This window comes from Opisthocomus hoazin, chromosome 2, assembly GCF_030867145.1.
Source record: "Opisthocomus hoazin isolate bOpiHoa1 chromosome 2, bOpiHoa1.hap1, whole genome shotgun sequence".
Taxonomy (NCBI): domain Eukaryota; kingdom Metazoa; phylum Chordata; class Aves; order Opisthocomiformes; family Opisthocomidae; genus Opisthocomus; species Opisthocomus hoazin.
In genome coordinates, this window is record NC_134415.1 from 37901705 (window position 1) to 37913260 (window position 11556).

At 45.4% G+C, this 11556-nt stretch overlaps 1 non-coding gene across 1 annotated transcript; it reads left to right on the plus strand.

Moving 5' to 3' along the window:
- The first annotated feature begins 609 nt into the window (after window positions 1–609).
- LOC142360693 (U6atac minor spliceosomal RNA) lies at window positions 610–738 on the plus strand. The gene has a single exon (XR_012763303.1). It is a non-coding gene; the product is annotated as a U6atac minor spliceosomal RNA (small nuclear RNA).
- Window positions 739–11556: the final 10818 nt, after the last annotated feature.

The window sequence follows — 11556 nt, forward strand, 5'->3', positions numbered from 1 at the left end:
ATCAGAGGTGGAAGAGACCCTGCGTGTCCCTTTTGTCGATTTCCCTGGCTATATGTAGGGTTAACCTAAGTAAAACTTCATAATAGCTGTCTGTCTAGTGGCATGGAGTCTGTCCCCTCTCCTAGAAATCTGCTCCACATCTGAACAGGATAAACCAGATGTGCCTATTCCTGCAGTGTTTGTAGGGAATCTGGATCTGTTGTTTCATTGCATGCTGAAAGGCATGTATTAATTCCGGAATAAACTCAGCATGCATCTGGTTTATTTGTGTGCATGTTTGTGCTTTCAACACTTGCCTGAGCGATTGACTCACGGTGCTGCCCTCCTCTCTCTGTGTTCCTGGAATTTTTGGGTCTGTGAGTAGTTGTTCTTCGGGGCACTACGTCTCTGTCCTAATGAGCTGGGGGAAAGTTTGTCTGACCTGGGAATGTGGTAAGAGCTGCAGAATATTTTTTGAGAGTTACTGAGTGGTTTGGGAGAGTTTTTACTGCAAAGATGCTCAGGTGATAAGTCATGATGTTTTTTCCCAGTGTAATACTGGGAAAATTTACATTTATGTCCCCATTCCTTATGTGGATTGTTTTGTAAACCCTAGTTTTTGCAAGTTTTGTGCTGTGCAAAAGGAGGGAATGTTAGCACTCTCTTTCCTAAGGCTAGGAGGTGCCTTCCTGTCCTACTACATACACACATGGCTAAGGCATGGCGATGTTCTTCATGATGTCTCCACTACCCTTCCTTCCACCTGTCCCCTGCACCTTGCTCTGCTACCTGTACAAGCCCCTCTTCAGTTCATTAAGCTTAGAGGTAGCTCATGTACTTCATTTGCAGTGTGCCCTGGGCCTGAGAAAGGAGTCCTAACCCATAGGTTTGCTTACTGATGCGCATTGGAGGTTTGAGGCTTTTGGAGCTGGCTGCTGACTTTGTCCTAGGGACACCAGGTGGGGAGTAACTTTGACACTGCAACATCAGGAGGCTGATGATGTGGAAGACTGCAGTTTTGGGTTGCTATAGACCTGGAGACTGTATGTCACCTGGTGCACAGAGTTGGTGCACAGGCCCCATGACCCTGGGCAGAGGCACAAAGTGGTAGAGGGAGGTGAAGCCAAGGCTCTCTGTCTCCTGCTAAATAAGATGTAATGCAATGATTTTTGCATTCCAGGGCATTTCTGTTGTCCTTCAGTATGCTTCAGTGGATATGAAAATTATTCTGAATCTTCTGAAGTCTGAGTAGCCCGAGAAAAACAGGCAGATGGTTTGATTTGTAGCAGGAAAGAAATAAGTGTGGAAAACGTAACTGTTAGAAATCTATTTCCACCTCTCACCTCCAGTGAAACTCTTTGGGGTAATACGCAGGAATTGGAGGTTTGGAAGGAAAGGTATCTACCTTTGCATGCATCCTGGGATGTCTGTGAACTTGACAGCTGGCATGGATGGAGCCAAATAGGAACACAGGAACAGTGCTGAACAATGGCCAGGAGATGTGTCAGGCCACATGGGAAGGAAGCTTGGAAAGAGAAGATGGCTCCCTAGCTCTTGTGCCTCCTGGTAGCCCCCAGTGCACATGTATTTTTGGATGTATATCCCTGAAGCATCCAGAAGAGTCAAGGAGATACTGCCCAGGTGAGGGAGAATTGGCTCAGCTTCCTTCCTCAGCTCTGTCTCAGACACCAGCTGGATGTGACCTGTTGGCATCTGGGGAACTTCCACGCTAGGCCTCTGCCTTTGTCAAAGTGTATAAGGCAAATGGATGATAAAAGCTTACTATTTAAGAGTGTTGGGCAGTGGTGGTGAAGACCCTTATATTATAAACCGGGGCCTTTGATTAAACAGGCAGTGGGTTCTTGCAATGGAGATTAGTTGAGTGCATCCGCACTGTCTGGACTGTTTACTTGCCGTGGGACATGCTATTGAACCACGCTCATGCCTGGACTTCTGCCATAGGATAATCATGTGGGTCTTTATGTTCTCTTGTTTTTCCACGAGTTCCAAGGAGAGGCTCAGAAAACGTTGGCCTTGGCACAGCTGCGGACAGGACTGTGGTTGTGGGGGTTTGCAAGCGATGTGATCTCACCCATGACCCCAGATGCCTTTACAGAACCTGACATCTCCCTGCACTATCTCCCCTTCTGTGCCTCGTTCATCTTGACTCCTCTGTAATTGTCATTGGGCATGTTATATTGCAAAGATATCTTGCTGGAGAACATTTCTGCGCTTCCTCACAGTCATGCCCCAAGTCAAGGTGTAGCTGGTTACCAGACCAGCTCCATGTTTCCTGGTTTGTGTTTGTTGCTGTATATCCACTGATGCCTTCTAGCATTGCTTCGCGGCACACTCTTCTCTGTGGGACTGCAGTTCCACATAAATAACAAGCCTCTCTGGGACTGTCTTGTCAGGTGGGCTTGCTCAGCCTGATCCCAGCCGAGGAGGTGCGCTCAGCTTGGCTGAGCCACAAGGCTTACATATCATACCGTACCTGGCCACTTGCAACAGCAAGGAGCATTGCCTGATTGCTAGGGTGGGCAAGAAGGGAAAGAAGGCAATCTCCTGGCTGTGCTGTGAATTTTAGAGAAAAGATACATATATGCGTTTTTGGGAAGAGGAGATGACAGGCTTCCATTCAGTGAAACACTTGGGTAGTGGAGTTCCAAGGAGCGCTCCCTTGTCATGCAGCCAGAGGAAGGGTAGGATTGGTGTCTGAGCACTGGGGTGAACAGAATTAAGGCAGGGACTGAACTGGGAGGTTGGCTGGTGTGTTTCCATGGCTTGGGAAAGAGAGGAGAAGGAGGGAATTGCCAGCTTGTGTCGAGTATGTGTACCCACAAGCAAATGTGAGGTGTGTGCGAAGTTTTGTAGGACTGGTCTGGTCCTATAGGTCTCACAGAGAAGCTAAAGAGTAAAGGAGATGGAATATATGTGTGGTTTGTGCACACCCTCACCCCTTCTCTTTTTGTCTGTTGAAAGTGCAGAACTCCTACACATGAAGCATAGAGCTTGTGGTAGGTACTACTTTGTTTCAGTAGCTTGGCAGGTTTTGCTGACTGTCATAAGGACAGTGGTTAGATTTGGACAATGTTCTTGAAGGGCCTTGTCGTCCTTTGCAGGGTAACAACTCTTCAGAATACTTTATGCCCCCTTGGAGGTTATCACTGTTGGTGCCTATGCTTTTTGATGTCGTTTTGCTGGATAATCACTGGGATTGCCTGCCTCTGAGCACTCAGTGTGTTATACAGCTGCTACTTCATTTTTCCCTCTTAAAACTCCCACTGAGAGAATTGGTGTGGTTGGTGTCCAGGGCAGGTATTCAGCTGTGTCAGTCTTCACAGGATGACTTCTCTACAAAATAGGCAAAACCGTAATTGCAGCTAAAGCCTCTATTTCTTCTGTTTAATTGTGTATGGCTGGCAGCAAGGTTGTCAATGAAAAAGCAGTGAGGTTCTTTTTAAATTTGTATTAATGGAAATAGACACATGGAGAGAGATACATAGGAACTGCTTCCAGCATGGAAGCAGCGGCTGCAGAAACAAGTGTTCCTTGTTTATCAAGACCATGGTACGCCCAAGAGGAAGAAAATGCATGAGGCTGGGATTCAGCAGTTGTGTCCCAGATCTCAGCCCTGCTAGTGGTTGCCTGAGAGCCCCAGGTAAATCATCTCACTTCTTTCTTCCTTTTCTCTCCATTTGCTAATACTAGGAGCTCTCTGAGCCAAGGATTGTCTGCTGAAGTTGAGAGCTAGCCAACCACCCTCATCTTATGGGCCATGTCCCCAAATATCCTCATGGCCTGGGACTCCTCTCTGATCCTGAGACCAACTATTGGTTTACTTCTGCTTGTTTTTTTTTTCTTTCCAGAATCTCTAATCTCTAATCTCAACTGTTTGGCAATTGAATGACTTCTACAGTGGCAGGACACTTTCACCACTTAAATCCAACAGTGCGGGTTTCATAACAGAGGATGGAGTGTTGTGGGGACTGGTTGGGCTGTTGTTCTCTTGAGCTATGGCTGAGAGGGTTTTGGAGAAAGTGGCTTTCATGTGGGGTCAGGGTCAGAGAGGGCGGCAGAGGCAATTACTCTATCTTCAGTGCGATAGCCCCCGCTTGCCACAGGCTTCAACTCGTCTCACCCCAGCAGTGAGTCACACGTTGTGACTGAGCTGGTTAGGCCCAGGCAGGGGAGGGAGAACAGCAAGGGATCAGAGCTGGAGGCGTCTCCAGACCCTGCCTGATTGCCAGGCTGGACTCAGGAGGGGAGCAGAACAGGGGCAGCTTAGAGGTCCCTCACATTTCCTTTTTCCATGGCCAGTCTCTCAGCCTCCTCTGTTCTGTGGATTCCCTGAAAACCCCAGCTTCTGCTTCGTGCAAAGGGCTGTGCTGTCCCCTGGTAACGCTTCTCTCATGGTGAGAGCCCTCTGTGGCCTTTCTTCCCTGTACCCTCTGCTAGGGGATGTCCAATTACTCAGACACTGTGTCTCAAGGACAGCTTCTTGTCTTAATTCACTGATCATCCATTTTGTTCCACCTCCCTTTGACATGACGTTCCCTCACCCACATTGGCTATGGAAACCCCCTTAGAAGGGCACCAGCATTGCCCGTGATGAAGCAGATGGGATTTTTAAGCAGCCTGAATTGTCTCTTAATGGACTTGTAGAAGGAGATGTTGGAGCTCCTGGGTTTCAGGCCGCTGAGGTACTCTGTAGATATTCTCTGCATCTTTTCTGCCATAATCTGTCTCAGGATAAGAGGTCTGCAACCTTCTTTTTCCATCCTGTAGCAGCCTGCAAACTAGTATTCATAATAGAAAAAGTGAGACTGTTTAGTTTCTCCCATAATTCTGGAAACTAGGGCCCTAGCAGGTGCCTTCATCTGGCAATGGGGAGAGGATGTCCTGGTTTTGACCTCAGTTAGAACCGCCCATTTTCCTTGTGCAAGTCTGTGTGAGCAAAGGGGTGAATTACATCCAAAACAAAGACTGCTGGGTTGACCTTGAAATATTGGATACTTTTACAGCCAAAATCCTTTGGGGTGGGGGGCAGAGAGGCTGCATTTCTGATATTATTAAAGTGGACATTGTTAATTATGTGTGAGGGTGGATTACTGTGTGGCATACAATGAGTTATTAATGTTAATCAGAGTACAAGGAATATGTCTTTTTCTTTATTAATGACCTCCTGGAGGGACTTTCCCCCTGTGTTTGAAAGGAAATATGCTGAGGGAAGAAAGAAAGAAATAACAATGCAATTAAATGAGAGGTATTAAGGCATGTTTTCAATCTCCCTCTCTTGATTCTGGGCCTTGATTCAAATCTCATTCAATGTATACAGCTACATTGTGTGTTCCTGAGCAATAACCTTGCTTGTGCTGGTTTTGCAAGCCGTCAGTTGTACTAGAAGTTAAATTAATAGCCATATTGACGGCTCCCCATATTCACAGTTTACTTCTCCAGGACAGATCTGATCTTCAGGAAAGATGCAGAAGGATCATACGGGAGAGGTCTTCACCCAGTGCACACTGACTTCAGTCCAGCGAACTCCAAATGATTAGAGGTATTGTAGCGCCTGAGCACTGAACACGTTGCTTGTGTCTGCAGATGCTCTACCAGCACACAAGAAGGAAACAGTTCTTACTACTCAGAGCTTCAAATTACGGTGTAACATGAACAGCAAGATCTAGGCACAGGGACGCAATGGGAAGCAGCAGAAAGACAGGGCTTTAATGCACTGCCTTCCTACCCACTACTTTATTTTTTTTTTCTTGTCAAAGCAAAGTTCCATCTGGAATTTGAAGAAAAATGAAGGAAATTTGAGGAGGAAAAAAGAAAAGATGGCTTTGGGAGTAGTTCAGATGAATGCTTTTGGAGAAGAATAGAATTTTTCCTTGGGAAGCCAGCCAAGGGTTCAGGAGACATATCCTCATCTTTGAAAGTTAGGGATAGCTAAGGTGTTAGTCCTGCTTCTGCTGTTTGCATCAAGAAAGCATTACCCCACCTAGCAAAGTGACATTATTTGGTTGCCTGTGTGTTTTCAAGCCCAGAATTGGAGTGCTGGACTGTAAACACTCCAGGCTTCTTGCTTTGTACAGATTCAGCACAGTGGGACTATGCTTGCTTTGCTCAGCACAGTGGGACTCCTAGGTAGATAACGCTGCTTGATGTAGATGTTGCTGTGGCATGCTTCTAATGACTGCCTCAAGGCATGCTCAGTTGCTTTCTATTTTCATAGTGAAGTGCAGCCACAGTAAATAAGCCCTTGTTGCTGTTGAGTGATTTCCTACTAGGTGAAACCTGTTCAGCTGGAGTCCTGAAGTTTAACAGCCAGTATCTAAATGCCCAGCGGAATACTTTTACACGAAATGATTGAAAATAACTGGAAAGAAAATATCAAGTGTCAGTGTGGTTAATTAATTCCACATACAGCTGCCTAACTTCTCTTTATTCTGTCCCCGCTGATTTTAGAAGTCCCTGGCATTTGAAAAGAGGAAGCGTAGAGTGCATAATGTCAGTGCATTCTTCAACTGAGACTGCCTGCCTGATAGGGAAGTAACTGTTCAAACATCTGAGTGGCAATTTAGATTTTAAAAACAGTGATCTCTCAAGAATATAGGCTCATGCATCATTTTTATTCCCCTTGCTGCTCTCAGTTATTCAGGTAGTTATTTTTTTTTTATTGGATAGGTGTCTCTGTGTGTTCGTATGTGCATGGTTTTATTAGTTTATTCTTAGTCTTGTAAGAAACATCTTTTGCCTAATAAATGTCTCTGAGTACTACATGTGGCTGCTGGGCTGGTGCGGTGATGTATCATCACAGCCTCGCTAACCCTTATGGATTTGGTTTCCTCTCAGAGATCTCACAATAATTTCGAGGTTTTTTTTCAAGTTCCAGCCTCTAGACTCATGTGAACACATCCAAGCCCTGTTATTTGTTATACTGCATTCAGTTCTGGCTGCCAGTTTGGCAGAGGAAAACTGGGAAATCTAACCCTGATTTACGATTGATATATTTAAAAAGGGTACCAGGAAAGCAGATTAAAAAAGCATTCAGATTGTACTTGTTTTTTGGAGATATTTCAAAGGTAATCTCCTAGCTTTAGGGAACATGTTTACTCGTTTTTCAACATCTGAGGTTTGCTATCTCGTTGCTTAGTGACAGGAAAAACTGTTGTCCCTCTTGCAGGCCCTGGTTTCTATCCTGAGTGCTGTACAGAGATTAGAGCTTTGCAGGCTGGCTTTCCAACCCTGCAGGAACAAGCATGGGGCTGTGCTAAATGTAATAATCTTCAGAGAAATGCTGATAGCAGGCCTGGTGTGGAGGTGCTTAGATAACGTGCAAGGGACTGCAATAATGACGATTTTTCTGGGAAGTGCAGCCAAACTCTGGAACTCTGTGCCCAGAGAACAGCTCTGCATACACGTTAAGAATCGCCAAAGCTGAGAGCATGTGACAAAATTTCCCACACTTACATATATTCCTTTTCAAAAGAACACATGCCCTTGAGTTTATTTTCACACTATGAAAGCAAACTTGGGAAAGTGGCCCATAGCAGCACTACCTTTTGATGTGTGCCATCTTACTTTCACCTGCTATTTCTATTGTCCATGTCTTTATGAGTTTAATCCCACAAATCTGACTGTTGAATGAAACTGGTGATTTTCTCTTTCAGTCCAACTGAGACAGAGCTGCCCATATAACTATCTAAATGGAAAATGGTCTGGCTGACTATTTCTCAGGATTCTCTGTGCCCGTACAGATGGCAAGAGACTTTGGCTAGAGGCCAAAGAACATTTATTTGAAGGATTTTCTGCAAATATGAACATATTATAAGAGCTGGACTTGTAAAAGCAAAGTTTAGATCTCATGTTTGAGAAATACATTTTCTGGGTGGTAGAGAATGAAGAAAATGTTACCTAACTTATTACTGAACGCTTGTGAAATACTTAATACTCATAAAACCAGCAGCATGCCAAAGACAATGGAGGGGATCCTGCAGTGGGTCTCTGTATGTTTCCTTGCAAACCTATGCCAAAGCTCCTTAATCCTGGTCTTAATTATTTCAGTGGAAGGCATTTGCTGAACGAAGAACTGTGACTGTGTCAAGTCTGTGCACAGAGGTTTGTGAGGAGGCCAAAATATCCAGCCAGGGTGGAAGCAACCAGGTCCACCAATACCGTAGCATTGTGGCTGAGCTCCTAAGATTTTAAATGGAAGGCCTGATCCATGCAGCTTTTCCTACAGGAGCTGGGCACTTGACTCCCAAATAAATCGCGGTGAAACTAAAGCTTCCTTGTCTCTGCCCTGCTGTCACGTTCATGAAAGCCTAATTATTATCCAGCTGGCAATCCGAAAAGGGGTATGTTCACACAGTTTAATTCTTCCTCCTCATGTTCACACAGTTTAATTCTTCTTGCTCAAATGAATCCTTGTAAGCTAGCCAGCCAAGTGCATTCCGTCTCTTTTTTTACAGAAGTACATGTTACGCCGATTGCTGGGAAAAAGGCTGTGCAAATTTTTGTTTGTGATCAGCTTCATAGGTAAGCGTTGGCATCCTAGGTGCTGAGACCCATTCTTTGCTACTCTGCGCCCTTCTAAGGTTCCTCTTCAAGGTTTGTGCTGGTGGCAGTTTACGGCTCTGCGTCATCAGCTGCATTGCATGCTGTGATCTGGCTTTCTGCCTCCCTGCTTGGGTGACTGAAGCTTTTGAACTGGACCGAACCGACTGCCAGCTGCTGGATACGAAGCAGCCTTGCTCACTCACAAATAACCACCTTCTTGTTTGAGTAAAGGTACTGCTCTGAAAGTGAGTCTTTGCTTGTGCACTTGAGCTTACTGAAACCTGAAGGATGGCTAGCTGTAGACATGGGAAGCAGCATGGCCTGAGGATTAACTGTGGGGACTTTGTATGTATTAGTTTAATTAATGATAATAGATGCGGTATTCTTAGTTATGTGTACCAGTATGTACTCTTCTGCAAGGCTCTTTGATTTTTTGGAGTGGGATGGTCACTTTGCTGAGTGTACACGTGTAGAGCAGCGTGCGAACAGCTGGCTGGGTGAATTTTGGGGCTGTTCAAAATTTTACTTCCCCCTTGAGGGGAAAATCTCAGTGGCCAAGTATCCCAGTTTGTCTGTTATGGGTGACTGGTTTTGTTTGCAAGCTACCCTGACTTCCTAAGGATTTCTTGCAGTTGTTAAACATAATAAGTGTTCCTGCCCCTTCCCAATGCTTTAAATCCAACAAGCACAATGTAGAAAAGAGCTTAAGTTCTTTCTAATGAGAAGCAGCCAGGAACCATGCTGGCAAGTCAGCCCCTTGAGAACAGGCTGTTCTCTGCACTCAGATGTTTCATAGACCAGAGTTTTTCTTCCTCATACCAAAAAAAAGCCTTAACCAGGCAGAATTTGCTGCTCTGAAATGCTGAGCAGACAGAAACCGTAACCACTTCAAAACCTAGCACAGAGGTTGGACATATATGGGGACTGTGAATACATCCAGGCTGTGCACCCTTCGGTTGTCTTCCAACAAGAAATCAATGCAATTACTTGACAGCACAACAGTTGTCTCTCCAAAAAAAAAAACCCAAACCCCAAAAACAGTTGTGACTGTTGTGTGTCTGTCTGTGCGGTGCCATGCAACCCGAAGCAGTCTGGCATCTGGCTGCCAGCTGGCTTGGGTCTGCTGGGAACATAGCAGAGGTGCTCGCTTCAACCGAGAAAACTCGAGGTTCTGGATGGCCCTTTAATTGTGGGTTCTTGCAAGCACTAGGGATTTGTAGTCTTGCTCCCCTCAAAGGGCCTTCATCATAAATATGTGTATGTATAGTTAAGGGCTGATACCATGCCTAGTGAACACCCAAATTTGTGTTATGTCCTAAAGCCCTCGGACTTAGCAGTAGTGAAGTTACGGCTACGAGCTGTTGTCAAGGGAGGACAGGACTGATTTGATTTATAGCAAGGACAAAAGCAGTGTGGCTAGTGAGCCACCTTCTCCTGGGGACCCTTGGGGAATTCTGCACAGACACCATGCTACTGGAGAGGAAACTCTTTCCCCTCTGGGTTTCCTGGGAGCTGTGAAGCCTCAGGGCATGAGCCCTAGTCTTTGCAGACTTCTCTGCTACACTTTGTTTCTCTGCTGTGCGCAGACTGTGGCCCTAACCTGAAGACATACTCCTTCTTTATGGCCTGGCTTTTCTTCTCCCCTAAGCAAACTTCTGTTGAAACATCTGACCTTTTCACTCAACTTTAGAGCTTGCTGCTGGAAGAGACAGGAATGGACAGTACCCCAGCAGGCTGCTGGAGGGCCAGTTTCAGCGCAGCACACAAACATACACAATTTCAGGCTTATTTTTAGCCATGTGAAGTCACTGGTATTCTTCAGAAGCTAAGCTTAAACATGTGCTTTGTGTTTCTCATTGGATTGGAGACCGAGGACAGAACACATTTTCTTGTCAGCTCTGAAAACAATTCCTGGGGAAGAAAAGAACATCTAGTAAGAACTAATGAATACAAATCTTAAGCAGTAACGCTATTTCTCCTGCAGGCTGAGGCGAACAAATGCATAAGAAGAAGAATACAGAAGAAAAGGGAATGGCCAAATTATTCTTAGGAAATACAAGCTAACACAGCTGTCAAAGGTACCAGACATCTCTGGCGATAATTTTGAATATATGCTATTGCTGTGCCAGAATTTATATTTCTCGGAGTAAAAACGGATGCTGGTGTAGGGTTTCTTTTTTTTTGCTAACATCCCAAGTGCACCACTGCTTCACTTCAATCAGCATTCACTATCAATACCGTGGCTTCTTTGCTTCAGTTGCACAATCTGACCATAACTGATTGCTTACAGTTATTTGAAATGTGGCTTTTCTGCTGGCAATTACTTTATTTACTGCTTGCCTGTAAAACAGTAATGCCTTCTCTGGTGGGCACAAAGGCAGATTAGCATCAGTAATTACTAAAGCAGATGTTTGTTTGTGAATACCCATTTCTTAGAGGCAGATTACCTTCTGCATTGGCATAAGGGAACGGGGTTCAAATCGGGTGATGCTGTCATCCCTCAAGCAATGTGAGCAGCATGCGACTCGGCAGAGGGCACTGGGTGCTCTCCCCACCTCACCTCCATCGCATAGGAATCGCTCTCTGTAGGGTGACAGTCGCTGACCTTATTGAGATCAGTCCTAAGAGTGGTTTGGCATTTAATTCCTGGAAGTGACTGCCAGTGACTGAACAGTGCTACTTGCACTTGCTTCCTGTTGTGGTTTTTTCCCCTGTTCCCAGTTCTCTTTCAGGAGAGCTCAACACCTGGATTGAGGGCATGTGTTTCCTAATAGCTCCATGCCCGTTGAATTGCCTGAAAGGTGCACTCAGCACTAAATGCTGACCTTATTTAAAGCAGACAGTCATTAGCTCCTTCCAGGCTATGGTGAAGAGCAAAGGAAGCATGGCTGTGTTTCTGAGGGACTGGAGGAAGGGTCCACACTAGTCCAGTTGTACTGCCAGGACTGAAACACATTCAGAGCAGCCCTTTGGTGCTTTTGAAGCCTGTCCTGGCACATAGTGTTTTTCAGCTGA